The 17,223-nt window shown below is 39.3% G+C and overlaps 1 pseudogene; it reads right to left on the reverse strand.

The window, feature by feature from the left end:
* Nucleotides 1–406: 406 nt before the first annotated feature.
* LOC127417808 (cystine/glutamate transporter-like) lies at nt 407–14,967 on the reverse strand (annotated as a pseudogene).
* Nucleotides 14,968–17,223: the final 2,256 nt, after the last annotated feature.

The following is a 17,223-nucleotide window of genomic DNA, read 5'->3' on the forward strand; positions in this document are numbered from 1 at the left end:
ATTTTGAAGTTGAATGGGTGTTGTTAATTGGTTGAAAAACAATTCAGGGAGCAATTATAGACATACAGGATACATTTGTGCACTGGGGAGGTCTCCTACATAGCACAATAAAACAGTATTATAGGCAATACAAATATCAGATTATCCAGTATGTCATGATTATACAAAACTTTCATATCGCTGTGTATGTATGTTCTAAAAAATATTAGTCAGACAAGAACCTATTAAACCACTAAGGTGCTTAAGATAAAACATACTGTTGTTTTTATTTATTTATTTTATGCCAGTACTTCGTATTTTTCAACATTGTTTCAGAGATTGTTCTTTGCTTGATTGGCCAACACCTGTGAATTTTCTACAGACCACACACACACACACACACACACACACACACACACACTGAGGTTCAGTGCTCAGCAGGAACCACCTCTAAAATGATTTGTAGTGATGTGTTAGCAAAGTCTGGAAAACAAAGGAAAAATAGATATTACCAATTTTATTAATTATTATGTACAGTTGAAGTCAGAAGTTTACACACACCTTAGCCAAATACATTTAAACTCAGTTTTTCACAGTTCCTGACATTTTATCATAAAAAACATTCCCTGTCATAGGTCAGTTAGGATAACTACTTTACTTTAAGAATGTGAAATGTCAGAATAATAGTAGAGAGAATGATTTATTTCAGCTTTTATTTCTTTCATCACATTCCCATTGGGTCAGAAGTTTACAGGCACTTTGTTAGTATTTGGTAGCATTGCCTTTAAATTGTTTAACTTGGGTAAAACATTTTGGGTAGCCTTCTACAAGCTTCTCACAATAAGTTGCTGGAATTTTGGCCCTTTCCTCCAGACAGAACTGGTGTAAATGAGTCAGGTTTGTAGGCCTCCTTGCTCGCACATGCTTTTTCAGTTCTGCCCACAAATGTTCTATCGGATTGAGGTCAGGGCTTTGTGATGGCCGCTCCAACAATACTGTGTTGTCCTTAAGCCATTTTGCCACAAATTTGGAGGTATGCTTGGGGTCATTGTCCATTTGGAAGACCCATTTGCGACCAAGCTTTAACTTCCTGGCTGATGTCTTGAGATGTTGCTTCGATATATCCACATCATTTTCCTTCCTCATGATGCCATCTATTTTGTGAAGTGCACCAGTCCCTCCTGCAGCAAAGCACCCCCACAACATGATGCTGCCACCCCCATGCTTCACGGTTGGGATGGTGTTCTTCAACTTGCAAGCCTCAACCTTTTTCCTCCAAACATAACGATGGTCATTATGGCCAAACAGTTACATTTTTGTTTCAACAGACCAGAGGACATTTCTCCAAAAAGTGAGATCTTTGTCCCCATGTGCACTTGCAAACTGTAGTCTGGCTTTTTATGGCAGTTTTGGAGCAGTGGCTTCTTCCTTGCTGAGCACCCTTTCAGGTTATGTCGATATAGGATTCGTTTTACTGTGGATATAGATACTTGTCTACCTGTTTCCTCTTAACATCTTCTCATCACTGACCCTCAACACTGGAGCCCCACAGGGCTGTGTTCTCAGCCCACTCCTGTATTCCCTGTACACACATGACTGTGTGGCAATACATAGCTCCAATGCCATCATTACTCTCCCTCAACATCAGTAAGACAAAGGAGCTTGTGGTGGACTTCAGAAGAAGAGAAACAGAACACAGCCCCATCACCATCAATGGAGCACCAGTGGAGAGAGTCAGCAGCTTCAAGTTCCTGGGTGTCCACATCACTGAGGAACTCACATGGTCGGTCCACACTGAGGCCATTGTGAAGAAGGCTCATCAGCGGCTCTTCTTCCTGAGACGGCTGAGGAAGTTTGAAATGAACAGCCACATCCTCACACGGTTCTACACCAGCACTGTTGAGAGCATCCTGACTGGCTGCATCTCTGCCTGGTACGGCAATAGCACTGCCCACAACCGCAAAGCCCTGCAAAGGGTGGTGCGAACTGCCAGACACATCATCGGAGGTGAGCTTCCCTCCCTCCAGGACATATACACCAGGCGGTGTGTGAAAAAAGCTCGGAGGATCATCAGAGACTCCAGCCACCCGAGCATGGGCTGCTCTCACTGCTACCATCAGGCAAGTTTATTGTAGATTGGTATATGTCTCATCACTGTCATGACTGCTATGTTACTCGGAACTGCACCCAAGAATATCACACACTATTGCACTTGTGTATATGGTTGTGTGACAATAAAAGTGATTTGATTTGATTTGAAGGTCCTTTGCTGTTGTTCTGGGATTGATTTGCACTTTTCGCACAAAACTACGTTAATCTCTAGGAGACAGAATGCGTCTCCTTCCTGAGTGGTATGATGGCTGCATGGTCCCATGGTGTTTATATTTGCGTACTATTGTTTGTACAGATGAACGTGGTAACTTCAGGCATTTGGAAATTGCTCCCAAGGATGAACTAGACTTGTGGATGTCCACAGTTTTTTTTTTTTTGTTTTTTTTTTTTCTGAGGTCTTAGCTGATTTCTTTTGAATTTCCCATGATGTCAAGAAAAGAGGCACAGAGTTTGAAGGTAGGCCTTAAAATACATCCACAGGTACACCTCCAATTCAGTACACCTCCTATCAGAAGCTAACTGTCTAAAGGCTTGACAAAATTTTCTGGAATTTTCCAAGCTGCTTAAAGGCAAAGTTAACTTTGTGTATGTAAACTTCTGACCCACTGGAATTGTGATATAGTCAATTAAAAGTGAAACAATCTGTTAAACAACTGTTGGAAAAATTACTTGTGTCATGCACAAAGTAGATGTCCTAAACAACTTGCCAAAATTATAGTTTGTTAATATTAAATCTGTGGAGTGGTTAAAAACATTTTTTTAATGACTTCAACCTAAGTGTATGTAAATTTCTGACTTCAACTGTAAATTGTGTGATATTCCTATAATCTATATTTTTTTAAAACTTCAAGTTGTGTATATTGAGGATATTTTTACTTAATTTCCAGTGTGAGTCCAATAATTTGGTCACATAATCGAACATTGCTTGGCATACTGTTTCTAGAAGCACCATAATGATCATACATCTGTAACTGAATACAAAGACCAACATATGTGCATATTCAAAAGTTTTAAATTGTGGCTTTTGTCATTTGTATTTTACTGTGTATACGTTGTAATCACTGACCTGAGAATCTCTGGAACCATTTGGGTTTTTTGTTGAAGTGGATGAATATGAAGTATGCAGGGATGCCTGTGAGGGAGATGGTGAAGCCAATCCCTGTATTTACCTGATCTGAACAGAGAGAGAGGAAGACCATGAAGAAACAAGTTAAGAAGAAAACAGCAGGGATGAAAATAGGGACCTGAGAAAGAAAAAATATATAGTGATAAAAGAGGGGCTTTATTGGGGGAGTGATGAGGAAGATTAACGAAAACATTATTTTTGTGATTCTTTTTGGTGACGCTAAAGGTGCTAAAATCACACACTTAACTAATTACAATATATACCTTAAAAGGTCTCGGCATATCAGCATAAAAATTACATGCAATCTGCAGACATGCATAACATAATAAGCACAAATGGTTCAGTGAAATGATCCTGGATATTCAAAGTTATGTAAGAGGAAATACAGGCCTGCCTACAATTGTCTTTATGGGATTAATAAAAGTATTCTATACAACAAGCTCACATAGGCATACCTGTGTGTGTTTTTTTTATTTATTTTTTGTTTAATTTTTTTTTTTTACAGTATTTCTGCTTGTGCTCAAATACATCAGGACAGCAATACTGCCATATTGTTTTCTGATTACTTAAGAATATTGACCTTTTAAATAATTAGTTATATTAAAAATAGTTTTTGAATGTTTAGTATGTGTGAATTCATAAAATTGTTATTTAATTTTATATTTTGTTTTGGTATAAAAAAAAAATGGATTTATTTAGGAAAAGTTTACCCTTAGGATAATATTATGATGGTCAATTCCATATGTAATACATATTATGTACATGACCGTTAATTTCTGAATACTGATTACTCTTGATCATGAGATCATGTTTATTTAGAATCATCAAAATCGGTATATACAGTTGTTCTCAAAGTTAAATTTTTTGAATTTTGACAAATGGAGAGTAAAACTTTTACTCTGCAATTAAAAGGCTTTACATGTTGAGTTCTAATGACATCCCACATGCTTAGACTGCCATTTCACGCACATACACATTTCTGAAAAGAAACTCTATCAGATCGGGTGACCATTGAGTGGGACATTTGTGCTTTTATGACTCACCAGGACAATCACAGCATGTAATGGTGTGTGTCGGAGGATGTGAATCATGGAGAAAACTTCAGGAAGCTGACCTTCTCTCGAAGCCACATAGAACTTCTGTGTAAGAGAAACATCTACTGAGTCAATGCAGAAATACAAACCAAGGACTTCAAAACTTAGTTCTGTACAACCATATTTGTTGTCCTAAACCATTTGAAATATAAATGTAATGAAGGTGTGTGACCAACAATTAATCTATCATAATTGAATAATTAGAATAACAGTATATCATCGAATAACTAAGGACTTATACTATATATAGCTCTAGTAAATACAGTATAGTGAACAAGTCATATAGACCACTTTTATGGTGCTTATTTGTGCGTCTTTTTTTAAGCTTGAAAGCTCCAGTCCCCATTTATTTTAACTGCATGGGAAAGAGTGAGCAGAACATACTTCAGAATTTCTTTGAAATTTCTCTTCAAGGATGTCATTAGGGTTTGGAACAACATAAAGGAGCGTAAATTATTGCAGAATTTTAATTTCCGGGTGAATAATTAATTTAATGTATTTATTTATTAATTATTGGTGAATGTGATTTTACTCTAAAATGTCCAAAAATATCAAAAAGATTCTTGGTTTCTCTTCAAGGTTGAGCAGTTTTACCCTTTATCATCCTTTGTTTGTGACAAGTAACAGCAGGTAATCTGGGGCAGTATGCCTCTGAAGTCTCAATTTACACACCTTGAGATAACATATAGGCTTCCATTCATGGAACCAAAGCAAGACAGAGCCACAAAAATGGGAACTGCGAATGAAAATTTTCTCATCAACTTCTCTGTAAAAGTCTGTGGAGGAAAAGAGAGATGGAGAGACAGAAGGAAAAGAGAGGGGGTGGATGAGAGATAGAAAGAAGAGAGAGAAAAGTAAAACTCGTTTTTTGAAACAAATAGGTAAACAACATTGATCTCCTATTTTGAGGCTTGTTGGTGTTAATGAATAACCAGTACAGTGAAAAGGCATTATATTTTCCAGAAGAGTGAGCTTGCAGAGGGACATGCAAAGTGAAACAGGCAATAAATGAATGCATTACGGACGTCTAACAAGATGAGAAAGCTTTTAGCCTACTTCGGAGCCTAGCAGGAGATCCCTGCACACAAACTATGGTGCTATCAGTTAGTCATGAGAAGAGAAACAGACAGACATTTAGAGCCAGCGGTTTTCTGTAATCACATTTACTTTGCTGAGGAGGAAGGTGTTGACTATTAAAGTCAATGCTGTCAGTTGCTAGAACTCATTTATAAAGCTGGTATCCCTTTCTTTTGTCTCTTGTGTCTCACTCTCTCTTTTTCTGTCTCAGTTTCTTACATGATCCAATTACTGCTGTTACATGGAAAACCATTAGTAAGTGTGAGAAGGTGATCTCTTAATTTGTCCTCTAGATAAATGATTCTCAACTGGTTCTGCTCCAGGACCCTGATGTAACATTAAACATCAAGTGGTGACCCAAATATTTGATTCCAATCATGCAGATGCATCTATCATACAGATTGGAAACATAAAAAAAATCTCCTTAAAATCAACACTGAAATGCAGTATATGCAGTATATTACCATGAACTGCATATGCACAACAATATGCTGAATGAATAACTTGACACATCTCTTGAATTTTGATGTTTTCATGCTCTTGACAGCCAGTAATTCACTGTGGTTATTCACTGTGGTTGGCACAAACCATGTTTAACCTTGTCGCCCTTGCATTTTGGGTCTTATTTTATTTTATGCAGTTTTGTTCATGATTGTAATGTTTGATGTGTTTGTGTAGCGTTGTCAAGTCAAGTCAAGTCTATGTCAAGTCGTTTATGTTTGTTATGGTTTGGATTCACGTTTTTGATATCACTTATGTAAATAAACTACACTTGGGTTCATCTTTACTTCATCGTCATCATCTTCGTCATTGCCAGTGCCAGCAACAAACGTTACAGAAATACCTGACCCAACCATGAACCCAGCAATCCAACTCCTATGCCTACATCAGGGGAATCGTCCCCTGGAAGATTATGTGGAGGACTTCTGCGCTCTGGCCTGCCGGGTGGACTTTAATGAAGTCGCCCTCAAAGACTGTTTCCATTTTGGTTTAAGTGAGCCAATTTCCTCTTTGATGCCTGGCTGTCGCAGTTCCCTCAATCTGGTTCAGTATATCAACCTTGCCCTGCAGATTACTGGTTCTACTTTCACTGTGGGGGAGGCGGATGCCGAGCCGGAGTCCCACATCATGGTTGACGATCTAGCGCCATCTTTTGCCCTGGATCCTGAGCCTACTTCATGCCATGTCACAGCAATGCCTCAGCCTGCTCCATGCCATGTCACAGCAATGCCACAGCCTGCTCCATGCCATGTCACAGCAACCCCTCAGCCTGCTCCATGCCATGTCACAGCCACACCTGAGCCTGCTCCATGCCAAGTCACAGCCACGCCTGTGTCTGCTTCACACCATGTCATGGCCACATCTGAGCAGTTGGACCTGGAGATGGTTCCCGCCCTTGTACCCACACTATGGATGCTTCCTCATGATCAGGCAAGGGGAAATTTCGACCCTCCGACCCTGCCTGGGCCCTCCGAGCCCTGGACTCCGCCTTGGCCTGTCGATCCCTCGACATCACCTCATCTCTACATCCCCTCGGCTCCACTGCGGTCCTTCAGCCTGTTGGCTTTACCGGGGTCCCTCGTCCCTCCAGCTCCTCTTAGGTCTGTCGGTCACCTGACTCTGCCTTGGCTCTCCGATCCTCTGGCTGCGCCTCATCCCTCCGATCCATCAGCTCCACAGGGGACCTCTATCCCTACTGCTCCGCCTTGGTCCTCAGCCACACTGGCTCCGCCTCAGTCTTCCGATCCCCCAGCCTTGGTCCTCCCTGGCCCTTTGAGTCTTCGGCTACTCTCTGGGAACCAAGTTCCCTGGTGTCGCCCTTCAAGTATCTCACGGCTCCGCATTCCATGGTGTCACTCCTCAAGTCTCTCACAGCCCCACCTTCCACGGCTCCACCCCTCGAGCCTCTCAGGGCCCCACCTTCTATTGACTCTGCCTTGGTCCCATGCCCCAAGCCCTGTTTCGCCAGGCCATGCCCCATGCCATTCCAAGCCATGCCTCAAGACACCCCCCCCCCCCCACCAGCTCCCTACAGAACTTTGGCAATTATGTCATGTTTAATGTGTTTGTCTATGTTTTGGGGCGTGGGGGGGATATGTAATGTTTGATGTGTTTGTGTAGCATTGTCCAGTCAAGTCAAGTCAAGTCTATGTCAAGTAGTTTATGTTTGTTATGATTTGGATTCACGTTTTTGATATGACTTATGTAAATAAACTGCACTTGGGTTCACCTTCATCATCATCATCTTCGTCATTGCCAGTGCCAGCAACAAACATTTCAAGATGAGGGCATGTCGTACAACCTGTCTATGTTGGCATCTGCCAAAAGCTAGCTACAAGTGACAAATAAATTTGGGCCAAAATAACAGTTTGATTGGGCGCACCGGCCTTTGAAGTCAACAACAAGATATGGGAAGCATTTCCTCCCTTTGAAAGTAAAAATCCTATTTATTTTGTTATTCTAACTTTGCACAGTTATACAGTATATTTAGTTGCATTTTACTATTAACCTCGTGCGACCCCCACGTCCACATGTATGGACACTGTATTTTGGCTTCGCTATATGCAACGCATAATTTAAATTAATTAAAAAAGATTGAATACTGTTTACATGACTCTACACTGTCATTTAATGGTTAAATTTCTGGCGCAGTGCCAACAAAAGTGCCTCTGGTAAGAAACCTCTTTACAACTGAAACCTGTTTGGTTGTAAAGAGTAGCATCTCTAGTTTCATTTGATATGCGCCTTTAAAAAATCCATTCATTTTCGCGCAGATAAATCCACATATGTAGAAATTAGGACCGCGTTCCCACAAAAGTTGAAAAAACATGTTAGTTATTTTGAATATTTTTCAACATTAACACATCTGTGGGTCAATTCGCTTTATTTTAATATAAATTTTGTTATTGTTTTATTTTGTTATCACTGTACAATACTGTTCTATCCATTAACGTTAGTAAATGCATTTCTATATATTTACTATGCTTTTTCACATTGCGAATAAATGTATTTATCCAAAAGCTGAAACATTTTGCTTTCAGAAGCTTTATATGGAGTTAGGATGAAAATAAGGTGCATTTCTAACTGTTCTGAGACCAGTGCAGACAGAGAGCACACTGGAGGTTAATTCATTCACTAAATAGGGAGCAAGGGTGCATCCTATAGCTTTCTTTTTTTTTTTGCGAACCACCACTGGTCTAAATTATGCAAGATTTATCATGTCATATATACAAAAATACTGTAAAAATGTTTAATGTATGGAACATCCTAATGATTTTGCCACTATGTTGCTAATAAAAAAATGGATAGATAGAAACACAAGTAGTGACTCACCACTGCTACTGCATTTGAGGCAAGCAGCTCCTCTGCTGACATCACAGTGAAATATGCTACGTTTGTCATTGTGTAACAGACCGTCACTATCGCCATGAAGATGCAGATGGCAAGGGGTACTGTCTTGAGGAGTAAAAATGAATACCTAAGTCATAACTGCAGCTTCCCCATGCTAGAAACAGCACAATAAAACCATCAAGCATCTGTGCAAATCAAATTTGTTGAGCTTTAATATTCTATCCAATCACTAACCTCTCGGGATTCTCCACCTCCTCTGTCACGAAATTCAAGTAAAACCAGTACAGACAACGTTTCCAGACAGGGACAACAAGTCATTATGCAAATGATTGGTTTGAAATCAGAAGATGGGCTCACCAGACAGCATATGCATACATCCCTGAGTAGAAGGCTAAAGGAAGCCCTTTCAGATGTATAGTCTTGACCTCAAATGAATTCTCAAAGTTTTTGGTCTCTCCTGCAGACGCAACCAAAGGCAAATGATTAGCATTATGGTAACATACTAACGACAATGAATAGCTTCATGTCATAACATTTAAATTAACTGGTTTTATTCAAGTCAAAAAAAAACATAAATTAATCAATCTGAACTTATTAGGTTACGCTAACACAACTGGTTTTTAAGGTTAGATCAAGCAGAAATAGCTTTTTGAGGTAGCAATTGCAGGTTACCACTTTTTACAGTATAAGCATCATGCAAACTACAGCAATACCTTTAAAGAGAAGGTATATCCCAGGAACAATAATAATGGCAATGGTGAGCAGCTTGCTGAATGTGAGGAAGATCTGGAGTCTGGCAGGTCAGCTTACACTCATGCTGTTTATATACATTACCATAGCTGCATTGGATAGAAATAATGCATAGAACAACTCGTAATAAATTTAACACACAGAGACCAGGCTGTACAGAAAGAGGAATATACACAATTTAATCAAGAAGAGGCAATACTTTCAAGACATGAATTACATATCTAGTTAAATAAGTTTAAGCTTACTGATCCCGATTGCTGTAGCCAATTTTATGGAAATTTCAGGGACTCCACATGGCATGAAGATGGGCTCTAAAATATAGCGGCCAAAGGCCAGAGCAATCACAGCCAAACCTGCAGGTCTTTGAGACAAAAGAAAAAGATGTTTGAAGACATTTTGATGAGCTCACAATCGCCAAGCAATGTATTTGGACAACACAAAGAGCAATCAACACCTAGTAATAACTAAAAAGAGACAAGTCAGGCAGTTGAGTTGTTGCGTACTTTGTCATAAATAGGTGCATTCTCTCTAGAAGTTTTCTGGATAAAATTACTTAAAGGGATAGTTCACCCAAAAATAAAAATAAAAATCTCTCATCATTTTCTCACCCTCATGCCATCCCAGATGTGTATGGCTTTCTTTCTTCAGCAGAACACAAATGAATATTTTTAGAAGAATATTTACACTCTGTAAGTCCATACAATGCAAGTGACTGGTGACCAGACTTTTGAGGGCCCAAAAAAGACATAAAGGAAGCATAAAGGTAATCCATATGACTCCAGTGGTCAAATCCATACCTTCAGAAGCGATATGATAAGTGTGGGTAACAAACAGAACAATATTTAAGTCCTATTTTTACCATAAATTTACACTTTCACATCCTGGTGGCCACCTACTCGTTGGGGTAGGTCATAGCCATAGGTGGAGAGTTAGAGTAAAAATGACTTAAATATTGATCTGTTTCTCACCTTCACCAATCATATTGCTTCAGAAGATATAGATATAAAAACTGGAGTCATATGGATTACTTTTATGTTGCCATTATATCCTTTTTGGACCTTCTGAGTTCTGGCCACTATTCACTTGCATTGTATGGACTTACAGAGCAGAGATATTCTTCTAAAACTATTTGTTTGTGTTCTGCAGAAGAAAGAAAGTCATACACATCTGGAATAACATGAGGGTGAGTAAATTTTAAAAAATCATTTTAGGTGAAATATCCCTTAAAGTCCCACATATACCAACATTATCATACAAGCAAAACTTGACATGTTGCTAAAAATGTTCCAGTATGGTCACCTTGAAGGCTTTCAATGTTCAGGTGTCTCCTGTATTGACAGTACCTAAAAGTACCCTGCCCATCTGACATCTTTGCATCAATTAAAATTTGTTTATCTATTCCTGTGGTGTATCAATCAGTTGATAGCATGTAGCAGCCTCCAAGACTGCTACCTGCTAAAGGTTCTGGTCCCAGTGACACCTGGAAATACAGTAATTGCATGCTCATAATCAATGCATTATATGTGTGATTTAGAAGTTACTTTTTCACTCTATTTTAAAAATGTTACTCAACTGACGGTAAGGTTTAGGGGTACAGATTTTTTTAGGGCGTAAGGTGAATAAAATATGAATTCCAGTTGACTATATTATATTATTTACAACAAAAAATTCAACTCACTATTAGCACACTGTGGACATCTTATCTGGAAACTGGAGCTCACTCGTGCCCATAAATTCAACAACACTTCCAGCTTGGGACACTGGGGGGCAGTAGTTCGAATTTCAGACCGATTTCAGATGAAGAACTTTCGACCTACTGTTGCCAAATTCACAGTGAGAACAGTTTGCAAATACAATGTCCTCTGCGTTTAGTTCAGAGTTTTGGCTTGAAGGTTTTCCAGGCAACCTTGTTCACTGACTTTCAGCTTACACCAAAGGACAAATGTTACTCTAGTATTGCTGTAGATAACATACAGTATGGACGTAAGCGGAATCCAGCCCCTGATCCATTGCGTGACAGCCTCAAACAAATTTGGATGGCTTATTCTTTGTCATAAGGCACATCATCTGTGCTTTTTATTCTCATGAATGCCAGAGCCTGGCAGCAATATTTAGAGCAAATCTTCATGTGAGGAGGTTTGCTCTTGTTTATTTGATGTGGTGTAGGGATTGTGTATGTTTATTCTGGATGTACACCAGAGACTGATGGTGAAGACGGAGGATGAAGGAGGCTTTACTGACCTTATAGCAATCATGTCTACCCACAACCACACAAAAGCCATTTGCAGACCAAACGCCTCCAGAATGTATGTGTAATGGCCGCCAGACTTTTTAATGCAGGTACCCAGCTCAGCGTAGGATAGAGCATCTATGAAAGAGGGACATAAATAAGAACTAAAGAATTGTAGGGAAATATTAAGGCATAATAGCTTTATTTTTGGCAGGATTGAGGTGATAGTGGCTGGACAAAGGCCATCAAGATCAAATCTTGTGGTCACAAGATTTACACAACTCTAAAGGCACATGGTTAAGTCAGTTCAATAGACCATCTGTTCACTTTCTGAAAGGACAGTTACAAAAGCTCTTCAACAGGTCTACATGTTTTAAATACTCTGTTCAAATCCAAAGCCTGCTTCATTCACAGCCCTTGACTTTTGAGCTTAAAAATGTAAATTGTAAAGAGAGTTTTAAAACACAGGCATCTGCACAAGCAGAAGAAGAGGCGAAAGAGTTCAGAATGCAGATTTGCGGTCTCTTCGAGATAAATTGTGGATGAATGGGCAGAGTTTTTTTAAACGGCAACTCCACTCTTCCTCAAAGCCTGCAGGCAATGGCACACAACAGAGAGCTTACAACTGTGAAATGACTCCTAACATACACATGAATACACACACTGTCAAACAATGCTCTTCTTATATACAAACTAATTCTTCCTCTACACACACAAAGCCATCAACCTCCACAGTGTCAGACCACGCTTTTTTCATCGACAAAGTACAGCAAATGACAATATAAGGCTCTATCTTGCACAGACACACATACATATTTGCCCTGGTGCATTAGAGAGGCCCTCCATTCATGTTCTTAGTGCATATCCTGAAATCTATCTTGCTTAGTGACTATCAAATAAAACCTGAACGTCTTATAGGTACTAATGAAATGAATTAGGGGAGATCTTCACTAACATAATATTGACTGTTCCCTCTAAGCTATGCACGTGCGCGGCCACGTAGGCATGTACTTCAGATGTTGCTTCCGTGCAGAGGACGGACTCAAGTGTTTAGAGAAGCCAAGAGATTTTCCTGAATCACAGCTAAATGTATTTTTTTTCCAGTATGGAGCTGAAGTTTTGAGTGAAATCTTGTCTGTAAACAAGGTGGGAATATTACTGAGTCATGAAACAACACATACAAATACAGCATTTATCACAGGGCGCAAACGCTATTGGTGAATGCATCAATGCGGCTGCGCACCCGAACAGTTAAATGATGTGCTTCGTGGTCAATGCCCATCCTGCAAGTGATTAATATTAGCTGTGTCTCGTTTCGAAGGCTGCATTCCTGGAAGAACGCATCCTTTGAAGGTAATGGTATACAGAAGGTCTTCATTTAAACAAGCTTCGTTTAAATGAGGCGCCCTTCAGAAACAGGGTGCTAAGACAGCACGCCTTGTCCTTAACCTGGCATACGCTCTGAATGAGAAGGGAATCCCTGTGGTAAACTTTAGAAGAGTTATAGCTAATGATGTAGTAGAAAGAAAGGAAAATGGATTTTGCAGCTGTACTTTTACATTTAGTTTATGATATTTTATTTTACAACTTGGGAAATGACATTACTTGCATTTGAACATCATATTTTTGGGTAAATCTGCGTCATTTTTTTCAGAGAAATTATATATGTTTCCGTTGAAGCAAAGAATTGTGGGTTGTAAGTGCCAACGAAGGATACACCTTTTGCATCCTCCAAATTCCTGTGAAAGAAGGTCGCATTCAGAGCCTGCATTCGTAGTGTCCTATTCACTTTTCTGAAACGAGACAGCCTCAATGGCATATGTGGCCAACAAATGCGACCTCCACAGCACGCAGCTTTCAAAACAAGAGACAGCCATAAACAGTCGCTTATGTCTTAATGCAAACAGCTGCAGCAAATCAGGTATCTGTCAAAATATCGGATCTACATAAGTCTCTGTAGTGTAAATGCACAAATGCAGCCTATAGATCTGCCGCTGTCTATTATGCTATATTATTAATATTAATCAAACATTAATATTGAAAAGAAAGCCACTGACTGATCTTTAGACTGTTTATTTGTTATTGTTAGCCTACTATGTTCTTAATTTACTTAATACTTACACTACCTTTTTATTATTATGACTATGTACCTGAATAATAATAATAATAATAATAATAAATAAAAAACATGACTTCTTCATGTTTTTTATTTATTATCATTATTATTATTATTATTATTATTATTATTATTTGTATTATTCAGGTACATAGTCATAATGTTTACTTATTTGAGAAACACTAAAGCTATGTTTATATTAAAATGAATATTTAACTTTTTAAATAAAGGAGTGTGTTCAATAGCATAACAGCATATTATCCATTTTTACTGTGGTATTTCATTTTAAATGTCAAGAATTTGGATTTGCTCAGCAAGATCAAAAGTTAGAGGGAACATTGGTATGTTTGTCCCTAAAGCAGAGCTTCAGCGGGTTTTGTGGGTCTTGTGCACCTATGCCCAACTATACAGTCAGACAAGTATTTTGAGAGTCTATTTAGCAAAACTATTTGTAGGGAAAAAATACATTTAGAGAAATAAAAACTAAAAAATACAGTATGCAGCCTTATCTTATGAAAATTATGTGACTGTGGAAACATTTTTCCTAAGTGATATATAACATTGTTCGTTACACATAGTATAGACCTTTTTCACACTCCGGGTTTTGGAACGCGGAAGTAAACGTTTACCCTGCAAACGTTTGCAGGGTAAATTTCGACAGCGGTGAATGGGAGATCACAGCAAATATTATTTTCACTTACCCATTTGCTCCTAGACCAAAATAAAAATCCACTATTACGTTTGAATGACTTTCCAGAAGAGGAAAACAATATAGAGCGGAGGATTAGGCAAGTCAGATGGGACAAGATGCCAACTTTACTGTCACTTTCTCAGCAGCTGCAATCGAAACCCCCCTCTTAGCTGTGTAATTCTTTTTTTAAACTAATTCCAGGGTAATATAAAAATAAGCATAATGTTGTAAATTTACACTCAACAATTAAACAATTTGCAATATAAAAAAAATTGCGAGATTTGTCTGTCTGTGAAAAAGGTCTAGGTACAAGTGGCAGTTCCGAGGCGAAATGTCCACTGTGTGGTGCTAAAAGTTAAATTTTCTCCCAAACAGACGATGTTTTTAAAGGTGCACCAAGTAAGATTTTTATCAAGGATTTAGCTGGCTCTTACTCGTCATTTTGGTCCCAGAAGTAGTTTGCTGTTTTGGACTCTATACTGACACCCATCGTCCTGGAGTGCTGTCACCTCTTACCAAATGTGCTTTTTTATCATCTGTTTTGTTACTTTTAACCTGTTTTTTCCGTCTCATATTACACACATCCCTATAATGGACATTCTGCTATCCAATCCTAACGAATTTTCATGCATAGTTGTGCGCCTGACTGTGATTGGACAGCTGCGACTTGCGAGCTCTTGGCTGGCTGAAAACTGCTTAGTGCTAGAGCTTGCCATTTTATGTTGCGCTGCTTATCCGTGATCCGCACCGTGAGAGCTGCAGGTCATAGCTGTTTGTTTCATCACTCCAGCAGGGACCTCTTGTTTGGAAATTTTATCTTTAATAAAAGATGTCTGGTGGATCACACTGCTGTTTATCAATACCGTACCATCATTGGTACTATTGATGAACATTGCATGACACAGTATCATGTGTTGTCAACATGGCAGCACCCATGAGGGGATGACCCACTCTATGTAAAATTAAACATCTTTTATAGGGTTTCTGATATAACTGGAGTCTTCATCTCATGTGAGTGTACATAATTTTCAACATATTTAAAAAAAAATGTTATTTATGTTTTTATGTGTAAAACGTTTTTAATTAGCAAAAACGTCTTGGTTACTGACGTAACCTCTGTTCCCTGATGGAGGTCGATGTAGTGACACTTGGGGTTTGCTCTTGAGAGCCCCAATCACTTTTGCTTTATTCAGAAAAGGCCAATGAAAATTGGCGAGTGGAATTTGCATGCCACTCTCCGCCCCAGACATACGGGTATCACCTCGTCGTGAGCCCCAAACGAGATATTAAATCGCTCGTGAACTCTACCAGGCAGAACGAGCGTGCTGGGGGCTGGGAGGTCCGCGGGGATTGAGCTGGCGGAAACACTCTCATATCCTCACGAAGGAAGAGAGCCACGACTGCAACGTTCTCATGGGCATGTTCTTGCAGTGAGAACATGACCCCTCCAAGAAAGCTGCCTTGGCGTGCTGGCGACCCAAGCACTCGAGACAGATCTCATGGTCATCCGGTGGGGAGAGATAACGGCCGCACCCAGTAGCAAAAATGAAAAAGGACATCTTTAAAAAGACGCCAACCGTTTGTGCAAGCTCTTTTAGAGAAAATATACTCTTTTGGATTATACTCTTTTAACACCTGTGGACTCCCAGGGGAAGCACAACACTCGACAGTGCGAGGGTGACTGCTGATATGTGCCGTAAATTCCAGCAGCAGAAGATAAGGTGACGGGACGAACACACACACACACATGCGCTCGGCTCCGAAGAACAAGTCTGAATGAGTGGTGCACGCCATCTCCTTTTAAACCCGTATGTCCGGGGCGGAGAGTGGTATGCAAATTCCACTCTCCAATTTTCATTGCACTTTTCTGAATAAAGCAAAGGTGATTGGGGCTCTCAAGTGCGAACCCCTACTGTCACTACATCGACACAACATCGAGTGAGTGACAGACAGGGAACGTAGTGCACCTTTAAGTTTAAAGAGATAGTTCACCTAAAAATGAAAATTCTCTCATCATTTACTCATCCTCATGCCATCCCAGATGTGAATGACTTTATTTCTTCTGCAGAACACAAATTATGATTTTTAGATGAATATTTCAGCTCTGTAGGTCCATACAATACAAGTGAATGGGTGCCAAAATTTGTATGCTCCAAAAAGCACATAAAGACTGCACAAACGTAATCCATAGGACTCCAGTGTTTAATCCATATCATCAGAAGTGATATGATAGGTGTGGATGAGAAACAGATCAATATTTAAGTCATTTTTTGGTTGAAATTCTTCTCCCTGTCCAATAGAGGGCAGTATGCATGAATAATGTGAATCACCAAAAACACAAGAAGAAGAATGTGAAAGTGATCTGTTTCTCACCCACACCTATCAAATCGCTTCTAAAGATATTGATTTAACAAATTGAGTCTTATGGAGTAATTTTATGCTGACGTATGTGATTTTTGGAGCTTCAAAATGTTGGCACCCAATCATTTGCATTGTCTGGTCCAAATGGGCAGAGAAATTCTTCTAAAAATCTTCATTTGAGTTCAGCAGATGAAAGAAAGTAAATACGATTGCTTTAGGTGAGAAACATAAATATTTCAGTCCTTTGCACTCTAATTGTTTATTTCTGGTTACCCTACAAGGCACATTCATGAGAAGACCAAGTTCACGCAGCCTCTTGTGCAGAGGTGGAAAGTA

The sequence above is a fragment of the Myxocyprinus asiaticus genome, chromosome 27 (assembly GCF_019703515.2).
Source record: "Myxocyprinus asiaticus isolate MX2 ecotype Aquarium Trade chromosome 27, UBuf_Myxa_2, whole genome shotgun sequence".
In the NCBI taxonomy this organism is placed as follows: domain Eukaryota; kingdom Metazoa; phylum Chordata; class Actinopteri; order Cypriniformes; family Catostomidae; genus Myxocyprinus; species Myxocyprinus asiaticus.